The sequence below is a fragment of the Stomoxys calcitrans genome, chromosome 3, assembly GCF_963082655.1.
Source record: "Stomoxys calcitrans chromosome 3, idStoCalc2.1, whole genome shotgun sequence".
NCBI classification, from domain to species: Eukaryota; Metazoa; Arthropoda; class Insecta; order Diptera; family Muscidae; genus Stomoxys; species Stomoxys calcitrans.
The window spans coordinates 31,544,072-31,561,831 of record NC_081554.1 but is presented as its reverse complement, the minus strand read 5'-3'; the positions used below and the strand labels follow the sequence as shown (position 1 = coordinate 31,561,831).

Genomic DNA, 17,760 nt, shown 5'->3' with positions numbered 1-17,760 from the left:
TCTTCCCCGCATGTCCTACACATGCTTTCTCTTGCCACACCGATTTTATATAAATGAGCTCGTAGTAGTATGTGTCCCGTTATGATACAGAGAGCTATACTGACCTCCTTCTTACTTCCTTTCTGTGGTAGCCTCGTCCTCTCACGATCAGGATCACCCCATAGGATTTTTGCCGTCCTGTCTGTCTGTTTCGCTGTTCCCCAGTGAAACATCCGCATCGTTTGTCATCCACGCCCTTAACTCAGATTGCGTCGACCCAAGAGGCTACGGGTTAATCAAGTTTATTGACGGCAGTTCTCGGGCCTTCACTGCCAAATCGTCTGCTTTCTTATTCCCAGTTATTCCACTATGGCCCGGCACCCAAACGATGCGGATCGTGCCATTCTCAGAGAAGGCGTAAATCTCCTTCTTTCATTCTAAGACTGTTCGTGATCTTTTGAAATTGTTATGTTTTGGTTCTGAAAAGTTCAAAATAGTACGAAATGATGCATGCGACATTTAGTTGCCAAATGTTGCAAAATGTAACAAATAGTAAGAAATTGATCATTTTGACCTTCCAGCGATAGAATATGACCAACCAAATTGCCCCCAAATGATCTTAAATGAAGAAACAAGTTAAAGCGTGCTAAGTTCGGCCGGGCCGAGGAGGCCACCGTAGCGCAGAAGTTAGCATGTCCTGGGTTCGAATCCTGGCGAGACCATCAGAAAAAATTTGTCTGCGGTGGTTTTCCCTTCCTAATTATTTCCGTAAAGGAAAAAACGCGGAGCAGGTTGCTAAAAAGTTACGAGATGTGTATGGCGATAAAGCCTTAAAAGAAAGACAGTGTCAAAATTGGTTTCGCAAATTCCGTTCTGGAGATTTTTCACTTAAAGATGAGCCACGTTCAGGTCGGCCAAATGAAGTTGATGATGACCAAATCAAAGCATTAATCGAATTGGATCGTCATGTAACTGAGCGTGAGATAGGAGAGAAGTTAAATATACCAAAAGCAACCGTTCATTAGCACATAAAAAGTCGTGGGCTGGTGAAAAAGCTTGATATTTGGGTACCACATGTATTGAAAGAAATGAAAAAAATGAAAGAAGAATCAACGCTTGTGATATGCACCTTAAACGCAATGAATTCGATCCGTTTTTAAAACGAATCATAACTGGAGATGAAAAATGGATTGTTTACAACAACGTTAGTCGAAAACGATCATGGTCCAAGCATGGTGAACTAGCTCAAACCACTTCAAAGGCTGATACCCACCAAAAGAAGGTTATGCTGTCTGTTTGGTGGGATTGGAAGGGTGTGGTATATTTTGAGCTGCTTCCAAGGAACCAAACGATTAATTCGGATGTTTACTGTCAACAATTGGACAAATTGAATAGAGCCATTAAGGAGAAGCGACCAGAATTGGTCAATCGTAAAGGTGTCATATTCCACCAGGACAACGCTAGACCGCGCACATCTTTGGTCACTCGCCAAAAACTGAGTGAGTTTGGCTGGGAACTTTTGATGCATCCACCATATAGCCCTGACCTTGCACCATCAGACTACCATTTATTTCGATCTTTGCAGAACTCCTTAAATGGTAAAACTTTCGGCAATGATGAGGCTATAAAATCGCACTTGGTTCAGTTTTTTGCAGATAAAGGCCAGAAGTTCTATGAGCGTGGAATACCAAAATTTGCCAGGAAGATGGCAAAAGGTTATCGAACAAAATGGCAATTATATATTTGATTAAAGTTCATTCTAAGTTTTATTAAAAATGCATTTACTTTCTTTTAAAAAATCCGCAATTACTTTTTGGGCAACTCAATAAATTGAGGCTTCTAGGAGCTCAAGAACGAAAACCGGGGATCGGTTTAAATGGGGGCTATATCAGATTATGGACCGATTCGGATTATACTTGGCACAGATGTTTAAAGTTCTAAGCACAAGTCTATGTGGCTAATTTCAGCCAATGGAATAGAAATTGAGGCTTCTAGGGGCTCAAAAATTCAAAAAACTTGGCAAATATCTTAAAAGTCAAAACAAAAGTCTGTGTGCAAAAGATCAGCAAAATCGAATGGAAATTGAGGTATCTTTGGGCTTAAGAAGTCAAATCCAGGGAACGGTTAATAGGGGGACTATATCAGTATATAGACTGATTCGAAAAAAACATTCCACTATCCGCAACCTGTGGACGCGCCCGGTAGCCACAAGTTAAGCTTCTTGTGATAGTGAAGAACTTCACATAGATTAGAGCTCAAAGTTTCTGTTTCTGGTGTTTTCGCCAGGCCTTCTGCGCTATTGACAGACATGCTAACCTATGCGCTACGGTGGCGCTCCAAAAATTTCAGCTCAATATTTGAACTTTTGAGGACTGTAGCGTGATTTAAAAACAGACGGACAGATGGACAGACAGACGGACTTAGATTTCTATGACGACCAAGAATATTTATGCGAATATTCAATGTTGAGTTCATGTAGCTCATATATATCTTGAAAGTCATTCAAAGAACTTGACAAATGCCATCCATGGTGGAGGGTATATGAGATTCGGCCCGGCTGAACTTCGCACGACACTTGCACCTTAATTTTATTTCACATTCTTACTCCACTATTAAATACCTTTTATTTATGTCCCCTTTTGTACAAAACAGTTTATATGCCCGTTTTGGAGGTTTTTGGGATGGGGCGTTCCCCCCTAAATATAATATCTTTTTTGGATTACCATTAAGGAACAAAAATAAACCATTTCATCATTCTCTGCTATATCACAGATTTAAAGCGACGTTTTGGAATTCCTTGTATGCGATGGGGAGGAGACGTATTCCTCTGTAGTTGGCACAATCCGTTTTGTCTCCCTTCTTGTGTATGGGACATTGAGGTTCCAATCATCGGGTATGCGTTCTTCTAGTCAGATTGCGCAGATAAGCTGATGCCTACGCCTTATCCGTGTGTCGCCTCAGGTCTTAAATAGTTCAGCGGGTAATCCGTCGGCTCCTGCTGCCTTGTGGTTCTTTAGTCGGGTCACTGCTACATGGACCTCATTCTGTACCATCATCATAACTCTTATACGCACATGAAAATTTCTTGCAAGAAAAAAAATAACTGAAATATACCAACATCCGGTTCCCCAGAAGCCTTGTCCCTACCAGCATTCCTTTTACTCTCTAATCGAAAAATCTTCTTAGAAATTCCCCCTTTGCCCCAAGCCATCTTATGGCCAAACTTAAAAAAACTCTTTTTTTTTTGTTAAGTGCCAACATCCATCAACTAATGTTCCGTTTCCCCTTAAAACCAAGAATCAAGACAAAAAAAATTTTATATAAAATACCCAAAAAAAAAAAAAAAAAAACAATCTCAACAAAGTGTTGACTTTAAAATTGATGATGGCAAAACAATAAAAACCCCAAAAACAAATAACAGCAATAACGAGCCAAACCTCTTTAAAAACCACTTAGAATTGTTGGAATTTTTCAAAACGCTCCAAGAACCGGCAGTTGGGTTGGAGGCATTGTGGCCATAGCCGTAAATAATGAAGGCAACGAAATAAAGGCTTAGCTGAGGCTTCTGCTTTCGGTATTTCTTCAGTTTTCTGTTGTGTTTTTGTTTTTTGTTTTGTATGACCATTTTGGCAAAGCCACATCTTCGATTCGATTCGAATTGGATGATGGACGGAGGGTAGGGAGGGGGGAATTTCTTTATCAAATAGAATAAATTAAGAAAATATACAAAGTAATTTCTGAACAATAATAAACATACTACGAAGGAAAAAAGAGCCAAGCGATCCAACCATCTTCCAAAGCTCCAAGATAGAAGAAAAACAAGTTTCGGACTTCGGAGCTTCATGGACTTTTTCTGGTATTAGTTTTTTTTTCTACTCCGGCTTTTAGGGAGACACCAGAAAAAATTAATAAAGAAAAACTTAAGAAAAAAACAAAAACAAAGCCAGATATTGATAAGACTACAACAACAACAACAGCAACAACATTTGCGAGCCCAGCTCCATTAATAGTGGTGGTATGGTGCAGCAACAACAAAAATACCAACAATTTGAATAAAATTTGGAAAAAAGACGTTAAAGATGAATTCAACAGAAACATTTTTTTGGTTTCAAACATTTATTCAACATTCCACGAGGCCCATACTGCCTTACATTCTTGGCTCCATCCAATAAATGTCTGCCCCACCATACCGCAGAGTAACAATCTGAGCTGGACCAGAAATATTTTTGGTGGCAGGTCAACAAAAGTTGCATATTTTCGTTGCTTCGCTGTTGTTGTTTATGTACCAATCGACAAAAATGACACAATGCTAACTATATTAAAATTTAGTGCATTTCAGGGGCAGGGCACAATGGGGATAATTTTTATTTGCGCGACATTGGGCCAAACTCACTAAGGAAATTCAAGGAAGCCAAAATTTTTCTTAAGATAACAAATTCAAAAAAAAAAAAATATTTCAATAAAAATTTCTCTAAGGCTACAATTTTAGTCGCAAATTCTTTAAATTATATAAAATAAGATAAAATTTTGATTAAAAATCATTAAATATAAAATTTTGATAAAAATTTCTTTACAGACAAAATTTATAAAAACTTTCCTAAAGAAAAATTTTTGTTTTTTAAAACAAATGTCGATAACAAATTCTTACCAACTTAATTTCCCATTTAAGAACAGGGGATACTTCTCTCATACCAATGTGTGCAGTCCGATTTCATTGACTTTAAGCTCAAGGACATGGGGCCTCATTTTTATTATGGCGAGTCCGAACGACTTGCCGCATAGCGACACCAATTGGTAGAGAAGTTTTATCATGGCCGGATAACTCACAAATGTAGCTAGCATTAGTAAAGGGATAACCACCGGTGAAAATTTTATTGATGTTCACTTCGGGATTTGAACCCAGGCGTTCGGCGCCATAGGCTGACATACTAACCTCTGCGTCACGGTGGGCTCCATTAACGATAACAAATTCACCTATTTGTTCACTAACGATATCAAATTCAGTTATGAAATTTTATGCAGACTTCTTTCAATAAAAATTTCTCCAAAAACAAAATTTCGATAACACTTTCACTTAAGATCAAATTCGACGAAATTTTTTCATAAGATAAAATTTCGATAAAAACTTCTCTAATGAAAAAAAATCGATAATAAATTCATTAAAGTTTTGATGAAATTTTCTCCAAAGACAAAATTTTGACTTTTACGACATCATTTTGATAAATAAAAATAAAGTTTCCATAAAAATTTGTGTTAACAAAATTTTAATAAAAATTTACCAAAAAAAAATTTCGATAAAAATTTCTGTACCCATAAAATTTCACCGGTATTTTATCGATAAATAAAGTTTCGATGAAATTTTCACCAAAAACACACCCATTAAAAATAAAATTTCGATAAACGCTTATTTAAGGATAGAATTTTGATAAAGTTTCTCTTAGGTTAGGTTGAAAAGAGGGTGCAGATATTAATCCGCCCCATGCCACTATGGACATACACCTAAGCCAGTAATCGGCTTGTTGTGCACTACTAAATACTATGAAAGTAATCACGAACAAGTAAAAAGGCGTTAAATTCGGCCGGGCAGAACTTTGGATACCCACCACTTCGGGTATATATGTAAACCACCTTTCATTCCGAATCTCGACCGATGTGGACCAAATTTACGAAGTAAGTCGAAGGGCTTGACACAACTCACTGTCCCAAATTTAATCAAAATCGGATACTAAATGTGGCTCTTTTGGGCCTAAGACCCTAAATCGGAGGATCGGTCTATATGGCAGCTTTATCCAAATCTGGACCGATCTGAGCCAAATTGACGAAGGATATCAAAGGGTCTAACACATCTCACTGTCCCAAATTTCATCAAAATCGGATACTAAATGTGGCTCTTATGGGCCTAATACCCTAAATCGGAGGATCGGTCTATATGGCAGCTTTATCCAAATCTGGACCGATCTGAGCCAAATTGACGAAGGATATCAAAGGGTCTAACACATCTCACTGTCCCAAATTTCAGCAAAATCGGATAATAAATGTGGCTTTTACGGGCCTAAGGCACTAAACCCGAGGATCGGTCTATATGGCAGCTATATCGAAATCTGGACCGATCTGAGCCAAATTGACGAAGGATATTGAAGAGTCTAACACATCTCACTGTCCCAAATTTCAGCAAAATCGGATAATAAATGTGGCTTTTACGGGCCTATGGCACTAAACCGGAGGATCGGTCTATATGGCAGCTATATCGAAATCTGGACCGATCTGAGCCAAATTGACGAAGACTGTCAGAGGGACTAACACAACTCACTGTCCCAAATTTCAGTAAAATCGGATAATAAATGTAGCTTTTATGGGCCTAAGACCCTAAATCAATAAATAATTTTCAACGGTGGTTTTCCCCTCCTAATGCTGGCAACATTTGTGAGGTACTACGCCATGTAAAACTTCTCTCGAAAGAGGTGTCGTACTGCGGCACGCCGTTCGGACTCGGCTATAAAAAGGAGGCCCTTATCATTGAGCTTAAAACTTGAATCGGACTGCACTCATTGATATGTGAGAAGTTTGCCCCTGTTCCTTAGTGGAATGTTCATGAGCAAAATTTGCAAAACCCTAAATCGGAGGATCGGTCTATATGGCAGCTATATCCAAATTTGGACCGATCTGGGCCAAATTGACAAAAGATGTCGAAGGGCCTAACACAACTCACTGTCCAAAATTTCAACAAAATCGGGTAATAAATGAGGCTATTATGGGCTTAAGACCCTAAATCGGCGGATCGGTCTATATGGGGGCTATATCAAGATATAGTCGGATATAGCCCATCTTCGAACTTAACCTGCTTATGGACAAAAAAAGAGTCTGTGCAAAATTTCAGCTCAATATCTCTATTTTTAAAGACTGTAGCGTGATTTCAACAGACAGACGGACGGACATGTCTAGATCGTGTTAGATTTTTACGCTGATCAAGAATATATATACTTTATAGGGTCGGAAATGGATATTTCGATGTGTTGCAAACGGAATGACAAAATGAATATACCCCCATCCGTCGGTGGTGGGTATAGAAATCAATTTGTGTTTGTTTGTAGATTTGTTTGTTAGTTTGTTTGTATGTTTGTGTGTTCCTTAAAGACTCTGAATCGGCTGAACCGATTTTCTTGAAATTTTCACAGATGGTGCATAATGACCCCGTTGTGAAAATAGGGCACTAAATTTTTTGATTTACCCTAATTTTCAGAAACGCCATATCTCGAAGATGGATGGTGCGATTTAAGCGAAATTTTGTGTGCTCTCATATAGTAACCTAAAAATAAAAATTTGGTATCCCAATTTCGGGTGGGGTACCTAAGGGGGCTGCCCCATACTAAAACCTACCAAACATATATTTACGCCAATCACGACAATATGGGACTCAAATGAAAAGTATTTAGGATAAGAAAACGTATCTGATATCCAATTGTCGGACCAAGTGCTAGGGGGATCACCCCAAGCCCCAAAACACCCCTAAATCGGACATATTTACCGACCATGGCAATATGGGACTCAAATGAAAGGTATTTGCGAGTAGAATACGAATCTGACATCCAAACGTGGGACCACGCTTCTTGGGGTCCACCCCTTTCCCAAAACACCCCCCAAACAGGACTTATTTACTGACCATAGGAATATGAGGCTTAAGTAAAGGGTATTTGAATGTGGAATACGAATCTGATATCCAAATGTGGGACCAAGTGTTTGGGGGGCCGCCTCTCACCAAAAACATCCACCAAAGGGGACAAATTTATGACCATAGCAATATGGGGCTCAAATGAAAGATCTTAGGGAGTAAAGCATGAATCTGATATCAATATTCGGGAAAAGTGTCTATGGGGTCACGCCACTCTCACAACACCACCCAAATAGTTAGTATTTTCTGACTATAGCAAGGCTCAAACAAGAGGGTTTTTAAAGTGGAACACGAATCCGATATTTATTTTCAACCCACTGAGTGGTCGCCCAAACCCCAAAACACCCCCCAAAGCCGGTCATGTTTGCCGACTATGGAAATATGGGACTCAAATTAAAGGTATGTGGGAGTAGGCCACGTATCTGATATAAACATTAGGGACCAACTGTCTAGCGGACATCCCACCACCATAACAACCCCTAAATAGGACGTATTTGCTCACCAAGACAATTTAGGCTTTCAAGACAGTTGAACTAAATATTCATAATTTTTAGGGCCAATACCCGAAACCGGACATATTTGCTAACTTTTGCAATAAGGAATTTAAATGAGATTAGAAAACGAATTTGATATCCAATTTTGAGAGCAATGACAATATGGGGTTCAAATAAATCATATATATATATGAGAATAGAGCACAGTGCTGATATATTTTCCGGGCCTAGTGTTTGGGGGACCACCCCAATCCCCAAAACACCCCTAAATCGGGCATATTTTCGGACCATGTCAATGTGGAGCTTAAATGAAAGGTTTTGGGGGGTAGAGCAAGAATCGATACCCATTTTCGGGACCAATTTTCTGGGGGTCTACCCCTTTCCCAAAATACCCCACAAACAGCAATTTTTTAGTGACCATCGCAATATGGGGCTCAAATATAGGTATTTGGGAATAGAATACGAATTTGATATCCAAATGTAGGACCATGTATTTAGGGCATCACCCCTTTCCCAAAACACCCCCAAAGAGAAAAAATGTTTCGACCATTCCAATATGTTGCTCAAATGAAAGGTATTTGAGATTAGAAAACGAATTTGATAACCTATTTTGGGGCCATGTGTTTGGGGGACGTCTTATCCTGTAAACTCCTCTTAAGCCAATGACAATATGGGGTTTAAGTTAATGGTATTTGAGAGAAGAGCACGATGCTGATATTTTTTCAGGGCCAAGTATCTGGGGGACCAACTCTCCCTCGAAAACACCACTAAATTAGACATCATGAGAATATCGGGCTGAAATGAAGTATTTTAAGAATGGAGTACACCTTACATCCTAACTTAAATTCGTAGACCAATGAAGATCATATGGGATTCTGAGAAAGGCAATTATATTGTTAAACTGGTAGTCAAGTTAGCATGAAATTTCACTAAAAGATCTTCAATTGTCGAAAATAAATATTCCAAGGAAACTTTTGTTCCATATAAAGTAAAAAAGGCGCAGCGGAGCGGGCCCGGGTCAGCTAGTATTATATAAGAACTGTTATGCTATTGGAGCTACATCAAGTTATAGTCCGATTCGGACCATTGCAGAAGTCATTGTGTAATATGTAGGGGGTCAAGAAGAAAAATCGGGAGATAGGTTTATATGGGAGATGTATCAAGCTATTGAGCGATTCAGACCATAGTATATACGTATGCTGAAGGTCACGAGAGAAACCGTTGTAGAACATTTCAGCCAAATCGGATAATAATTGCGCCCTCTAGAGACTCAAGAAGTCAAGATCCCAGATCGGTTTATAGAGCAGCTATATCTGCTTCTATACTGATTAAAATTTCAGTTATAACAAAACACTACGTGGAAAATTTCAGTTAAATCGGAAGAGCATTTCGCCCTCTAGAGGCTCAAGCAGTCAAGACCCAAGATCGGTTTATATGGCAGCTATATCGAAACATGAATCGATTTGAACTATACTCAGCATAGTTGTTGAAAGTCATAACAAAACACCACGTGCAAAATTTCAGTTAAATCGGACAAAAATTGCGCCCTCTAGAGGGTTAAGAAGTCAAGACCTAAGATCGGTTTATAGGGCAGCTATATCAAAACATAGACCGATTTGGCCCATTTTACAATCCCAACCGACCTATACTAATAAAAAGTATTAGTGTAAAATTTCAAGCGGCTAGCTTAACTCCTTCGAAAGTTAGCGTGCTTTCGACAGATAGACGGACGGACATGGCTAGATCGACTTAAAATGACATGACGATCAAGAATATATATATACTTTATGGGGTTTGAGGTGTTGCAAACAGAATGACGATATTAGTATACCCCCATCCTATGGTGTAGTGTAAAAAAATTAAAATAGCACAAAAAAAATTCGCTAAAGCAAAAATTTTTCAAAAAATTGATTGAGAATAAAGGTTGATGAAATAATGTTTAAGGTAACATTTTGATAGCATATCAGTTATAATGAAATTTTCTGCAGACTCAATTTCGATAAAAATTTCTCCAAAGACATAATTTCGAAGAAATTTTCTAGAAATATAAAGTTTCGATACAAATTTCGTTAAAGACAAACTTTCGATAGTAAATTCACCATAGATAAAGTTTCGATGAAATTTTCTCAAAGGAAGAAATTTCGATAAAATTTTTTTGGGACAAAATTTGGGCGGCTAAATGTAAAATTTCGATGAAAATTATTATAAATAGTTTTGTAATACAAATTTTTCTACAGATAAAATTTCAAAAAAAATTTCCTTAAAAGTTTAAACATTAATCGGACTGCACTCATTGATATGAGAGAAGTATCCCCTGTTCCCTAATGGAATGTTCGTGGAAAATTTCGTATTAAGTAGGAAAAAATTGGCACTCAGATCCTGTGTTTGGGGAAGATGAGTCCAAGCTTTCCCCTAATGGAGTTAGTAACAGATTTGGGGTCAAGTTCGAAACACCCGATATCGGTATGCTCCAAGAATGCCGGGTTAATTATTCAGGCAAAGGTCCAGGCACCAGATAACTTTGAGCACCACAAAACCTGGAAGTTTTGAGATCAGAGTTGGGCGATGTTTATCGCTATCACGGGAGGATTAGCTGGGAGCTACCGCGCGTACGCAGCTTGCAGATATTAGAATGTTCCATACGAAGTAGCTGCAACTGTAGTCATGGACATTCAGCGGTATCGAGCGGATAGTCTAAGTGGAAGACCGGCGGCACCGCCTTTAAATAACCAATGGCCACAATGTTTCCGTGGTGATCGGTCCTATGGATCAGAACGAGCTTACTTACAAGGTCCTATGGACCAGAACGAGGTTAGATTGACGAGGATCGCTACCTCCACAGGGAAATTTGGTTACTATAACAACCAGACAGAGGTCTGTGTCAGGCAGACGTCTGTGCGAGGCAGAAGTCTATGCTAGGCAGAGATCTGTGTCCGGCAGACGTCTGTGCCATGCAGAAAACTATCTCAGGCAAAGGCCTGTGCCAGACAGAGGTATGTGCCATTACGTTAGCCGCAAATGACTTCTTAGCAATGTTGTGTACCTCCATTAAAACGCAGGATTTATGTTTAGAGTATGGCGGACTATTACGACTGCAACAAAGTTCGGGGACAGTAAAGACGAAGCGCATAGCGGAATGTTTAGCAAACATAAATGATCTCCAGGGTTTTGATGGATCTCTGGCAGATATATTTACCTGCCAAAAAAAAAAATTTCAAAAAAAATTTCTATAAAGACGTAACTGAACAATTTTTCCCAAAGGCAAAATTTCAATAAAATTTTTCTAAAGCCCATGATTCCAAAAGAAAAAAATTTGTCTTTCAAGACAATATTTCAATAAATTTTTGTTTAGATTTTAAAAAAATTACCTTTTGAGGCTAAAATACTAAATGTCCGATGAACATCCCACTAAGAAACAGGGGATACTTCTCTTGGGATCAACATATGAATTTTCTTCTACTGTGCCGTTGACTACATAGTTAGTTGGAAGAAGGAAAATTGAAGGCAGCAGCTGCTGTCGCTATTCACTCCGCTCGCCATCGCCGACAGTGGTGGTGTTGTGCATTTAGTGCACTAATCTGCGTACCCTACTTTCACTCCATACCAAGCAAACAATTCCAACAACAACAACAACAACAAACATACCAACAGCAACCAATATGACGATCTGTGGAAGGAAAATAGCAGGCTTTGGTTAAGACCCGTCGCCAAGCCACCACTGGCCAATCGACCCAACCGACACCATGCAATCTTGCCCAAAACCACTTCAATGCATCTTTTTTTTTTCTCCTCAATTCACAAACTGCAGCGAGAGCTTTTAGCCATCGTCATCGCAGTGCCATTGGAGTTGCAAGCTGTGTCGCCAGCCAACTTTGCATTACAGCTGGAGCTGTTGTAGAGCGTGGTGCTTAAGGTGGTTCATATGCCATGAATGTATGCAAGTGGCGATGTTATGCCAAATATTGTTGGCTGCATACCAACCAGTGGAGACTTCCAATGCAAGGGGCTGTGTGTGTGTGTGTGTGTGCAGACTTGGTTCCTTGTGGAATTGTCTGAATGCTGCACACACCAATACCAGCGTTAAGGAATCATGAAAAATCACCAAGCACTGTGGGAAATGTTAGGCCAAATTTTATACCGCTATGGTGTGACCTGCTCTTATTCTCTATCTATTCTCCCATCGCAAAGTGGGCCAAACAGCGAAAACATTGCAAGTAAGTCCACAATTTTTATCCGTTGATCTGAGCGGTAAAAAATGTTTCAGAAATTTGTAGAGGAGAACATAGGCTTTCAGGCATTGTTCGTAAAGGTTGATAAAGTTTACCACTTTCCACTTTTCCAACCTTTTTGATTTGCATGATTTTGGGTTCTGGAGAAAGAGCTAAGGCAAAACGTTTAAAAATATACTCGTTTTATAAGCTTAAGAGGGTTGTTATAGAGTTGGTATAGCTGCCAAATTCAACATGCTAAGCTTATAAAATGAGTATTTATTATGCGATTTGCCTAAAATTTGGAACGCGGAGTTTTATTAGACCTATCTACAACTGTGCTCTATATGGTCCAGAGGACAATAAATCAAACCTTCGTCCTGGTAAAGAAAAATAAATCAAACTTTTCTCCAGGGAAAGGGTAATAAATCAACTCTTCTTTCAGTGAAAAGGTAATAAATCAACCCCTCATCCAAGGAAAGGGTAATAAATCAACCCTTATGCAAGGGAAAGGGTAATAAAACTACTCTTTTTCCAAGGAAACTACAATTCCTCCAGGGAAAGGGCATTAAAACTTCAGCGTCATAGGCGAACATGCTACCCTCTGCGCTACTGTGGCCTCCATGTCATATCAATAACATGTTGAATTAAGGCTCCCCTTTTTGTTATAAATCCCATAAACATGCAATTGTTACAAAACTCCATCCCACTGTGCAGTTCAACACACGTGTGTGTGTGTGCGTTGGCAAACTGAAAGACATCAGCGTTATGCCAGTTAACAAACGGTCTTTGGGCAGACACTCCACTTTTGGCATCTTTTCGTGAGCATAGCATTGGCCTTTGCATATTTGTTTTGTTGTCGCCGTTTTGATACCGATTAGTGACGAAAACCCCAAAAACGTGAAAATGCAATAAAACCTCCAACGGCACCAATACACACACAATCACAATACCAACTCCTTCAGTAGAACACAACAGACAGACACACAATGCACATTTTTATAGAATCTCTCTCTCTCTCTCGCTCTCTTTCTCTCTCCTTTTGAAAGTGTTCTTTAAGACTTTCTTTATATAGCAAATATTCCTTTTGTCAGATTTTCTTACCCACCCTCTAACCTCCCTTTTCCAATCAATGCCTAAATATTCCCCCCCCCCACTGAAGAGCATCACTTTGGTCAACTTTATTTGCAGTTTTCCTTGAGTCCCCATCGTCATTATGATCCATCCATGGCATCAATGTAATATTCATGGTCCTCCGCCATATCATCCCTAGCAGTGTGAGTATGTGTGTGTGTGTGTGTGTGATTTTATTTAATCGTTTTCATTTTATTTCCCTCATGGTTTGGCTTAGATGATGCCAAGGAACTTTGTCTGGTTTCATACTCTCTCTCTCTCCCTCTCTCTCTCTCTCTTTGCTTTGGACTACATTGTTGGCATATTGGTTATGGCAAAAATTCCTTATTTAGTAATTTACCTTAAACAACAATGGCAATGGCGACAAAGACGTAGACGAAGACGGGCATGAGTGCGGCTACGAAAAAAATGCCTAAGAGGGCCAAACATGATATGCAGCAAGAGATCTGCGCACGCGCACATTCACCGCTTGCTTGCTTGCCTCACTGACGACAGTCAACATTGAACACCATGCTCCGCATTTATTCCAAGGCAACAACAATGACGGCCTACTATCCTCTTGCCCTCTGCCGTCACAACCGACTTGGCGAAAAACTACTCTTTCCGTTGTGGTGTTGTGTTGTGGGCAATTTCCAAACTCCATGCATCCATGCCTTGACAAGGACAGACTCGTATCCGAAAGTATCTAAAGCGCTTGAAATTCTGTTCTAAATAAATTCCTAAGAAATACACAATTCGCAAAAAAGAAAAAGAAACACAAAAAATGGCCAAACGGGCATTTTGTTGATGTTGTGCATTTTTTTGTTGTTTTTATTTTCTGTATCCTTCTCTTTTGCCGTCTTGAGGGATAAGGCTCAAGACGGAGCATCATTCTCTTCAGAAATGCCAAAGCAGAGGCTTAAGTACAAAGGGGATACTTAAATAAGAAGAAAATTCACAGAAAGAAATATGCCGTTGAGGACCCCTGGAAACGATATAAGGAACATGATTTACAAAACTTCACATGTAATTTCAAAATTATGAGCAGAGAAGGTCCAGGAGCCGACAAGGCTGACAAAACGCCTTACAGGAAGGGCGATATACTATTAGGAAAGGTGCGACTACAACAATGAAGAGTAACGAGTAGGTAATGTTCGATAAAACTGTACAACAGCCAATCTGGAGATGAAAATTCCAAGTAGGTTAGGTTAAAAAGAGGGATCCGTCCCATTCCACTATAGACATACATCTAGCAAGTAATCGGCTTGTTGTGCGCTCGAATTACTAAAAAGAAGCCTCGAAAAAGAAAAAAATCAAAGTTAGGAAATCCATGCTACTTACAAAATCCCTAAACCCACACCCCTAAGGTGGTTCATGTCTGATATTGTATCCAGATATGAACCAACTTTTGGCGTGGTATGGAAGACAATTAAGGATTCTGTAAGTAGCACAGACTTCCCCATTTAATTTTTTTTCGGGGAAATTCCGAGTAAGTGTAGTGGTTTTAGGTGGGTAGGGAAAACTCCAAAACAATTTAGAGTTCTCAGGCCAAACTTCTTAAGACCATTTGTATATAACCTTAAACTGATTTTCCGATTTTACTCCTTGAGACCCTGAATGTTAAAACTCCAATCAAAATTGTCAAATTATTTCACATGATGTTCTGTTGTGACTACCAATGCAAAGTATATTCCAAATCCCCATATGGCCTTGCCATAACGCCATATGGCCTTTATATACAATACATAGAATCATAACCGATGGTGAAGGGTCCCCATATTTAGCGTATCTTTCGATTTAACTTATTGAGCCCCTGCATATTACAATTCTAATAAAATTCGTCAGAATTTTTCTAATGACGTTCTGCTATGACTACCCAAACCTATGCCAAATATGCTCTAAATACTCTTTTAAGTTAGGTTAAATGACAGACGACTGGCAAACGCAGTTGCCAAACGTTTCACTCGGAGACCTCTGATCCATTGTGTTCGTCCTAGAAAGAAAAGAAATGGGAGAGAAAAAGGAAACCAAAGCCATTAGAAAAATATGAATGGAAACTGCATACAGACCGATGAAGTCTCGACTGGAGGGCCGCCCCGTCAGCCATCCCAGATCCTTGCAGAATTCCAGATTAACTCAGGATTCGAGAGACGGTGGAAAGCTCAGTAAAGAAAAAAGGTGTTTACCCATAATCCTAAGCCTTCTCCCGTCTTCGCGGGGCCCTGGCACAGCAGATGCTCTACCGTCTCCAACACAATTTCTCATACACACAGACTCTGCAGAAATCCTCATCTCCCCAAACCCATCGCCATGTCACCTGACCTGACATTGCAGTATTCGGTTGCGACTCCCACCAATAATCCAAGGACACGCACGAGAACAATCTACGTCCTCATTCCGGAGAACCTCGATTACAGAGCCTCAGCAGCTCTGCAGCCTTCAACTCCAGCTCACGCCGAGTCAGCAAGTTCGTCATTGTGAGAATCCACCATCTCAAACAGGCAACTCAAGTGATGGTTCACCATCGGCGTCGCACTCTCAGAGTCCATCCGCGACCCAAACCTGACCAGCTCGTCAGCCGCTTCTTTACCCGCCGTCCTTTGATAGCCCGGAACCCAGCCCAACGCCCGGACAGCAACGCCCAAACGTCCGAGACGCTCCTTGCTTCTCCCGACTAGAGTTGACCTCACCCGACCCGAAGACAGGGCCTTCATTCTAACACAGGATTACATCCAAGACCTTGAGATCGCGAAAACCATTGCCTGAAAGACATTGCATCCATCCAAAAGGCTATGTGGCCTCACGGATGGGTCCTGAAAGACACTGCACCCATTCAGAAGTCTTGGGGACTCCCTAATCACGGATCCATCTAAAAGGCTATGTGGCCCCACGGATGGGTCCTGAAAGACACAGCACCCATTCAGAAGTCTTGGGGAATCCCTAATCGTGCATGGATCCATGCAGCTTAGACTCATCCGTGTAGACAAAGAGACCCAAGAATGACGGGACGCCATCAGACAAAAGATCTCTTCACGGAAAGATAAACTCCAGGTTGCCATCGAAAAAAGATCCGCCTGGCACAAAACGTATTAGACGATTCTTGTAGCTAACGACAAGACTATAACTCACCCGACCCGCAGCCAGGAACTTCAGCGACGCCTGAATATCCAAGATCCTTACTCAGCATTACATTCAAGGCCCTGAGCATCGCTAAAATCTCCCCCTTTAAGACACTGCATCCATCCAAAAGGCTATGTGGCCTCACGGATGGGTCCTGAAAGACACTGCACCCATTCAGAAGTCTGTGTGACTCCCTAATCACCGATGGGTCCATATAGTTTGGACTCATACGTGTAGATAAAGTGTCCTATTAACTGGCGGGACGACCTCAGACCAAAGCTCCATCGAAGAAAGATCCGCCCGGCACATAGTCCGTCACGTCGAAAATGTCACGTAGTCGTCCCACGCCAGCAGCATTCCGCAGAACAAACAAATTCCCCAAATCCGAAGAGCGCAGTATCCCCGACGCCCTCAGTCTGTGAGCAATCTTCAACGCGTCGTACTCTACGTACAAGTGGGAATGTTTCAAATCAAGTATCCCATTTAGCGCTGCTCTCGTAGCACATCTCCAGGCCCAGCATGTCAGTCCCGCCTAAATACTCTGCACCTCTTCCAACTTTCCGCGAACATACACCTTATCGAGAATCCGTTTTCACACCAGGCACTCATAGGTGATGATAGATCGAACCACAGTAGTGTAAATCCAGTGAACCGTAGTCGGCCTAAGTCTCCAACACCTGCCCACCGAGGAGCGACATAAATAGAGCGCTTTCAGTCCCATTTAACTCTCTCCTCAACCTTCCTTCTCCCGGATGTCAGTACAGCCGCAATACTCTGCACATACTCCTTCCTTCTCCAGGATGTAAGTACCGCCGCATAACCCTGCACCTCCTCCAAGTATCAGCGAACACACACCTTATCGAGAATCCGGTTTCACACCAGGCACAGTAGTGTAAATCCAGTGATCCGTAGTCGTCACAAGGCCCAAACTCCTGCCCACTGAATTGCGACATAAGTAGAGCACATTTAGACCCCATTTGACACCCTCCTCAACGTTCCTTTTTCCGAATGTCAGTACCGCCGCCATACCCTGCACTTCCTCCAACATTCCGCGAACACACACCTTATCGAGAATCCGGTTTCACACAAGGCACAGTAGTGTAAATCCAGTGAACCGTAGTCGTCACAAGGCCCAAACTCCTGCCCACCGATTTGCGACATAAATAGAGCTCATTCA

General features: G+C 40.7%; 1 long non-coding RNA gene across 1 annotated transcript in view; it reads left to right on the top strand.

The window, feature by feature from the left end:
* LOC131995648 (uncharacterized) overlaps positions 1 to 13,777 on the top strand; it is a 120,169-nt gene extending 106,392 nt beyond the window's left edge. Inside the window, exons 2-3 of the long non-coding RNA XR_009397519.1 lie at positions 13,542 to 13,627; positions 13,702 to 13,777. This is a non-coding gene — a long non-coding RNA (uncharacterized LOC131995648). The remainder of the gene's footprint in view (positions 1 to 13,541; positions 13,628 to 13,701) is intronic.
* Positions 13,778 to 17,760: the final 3,983 nt, after the last annotated feature.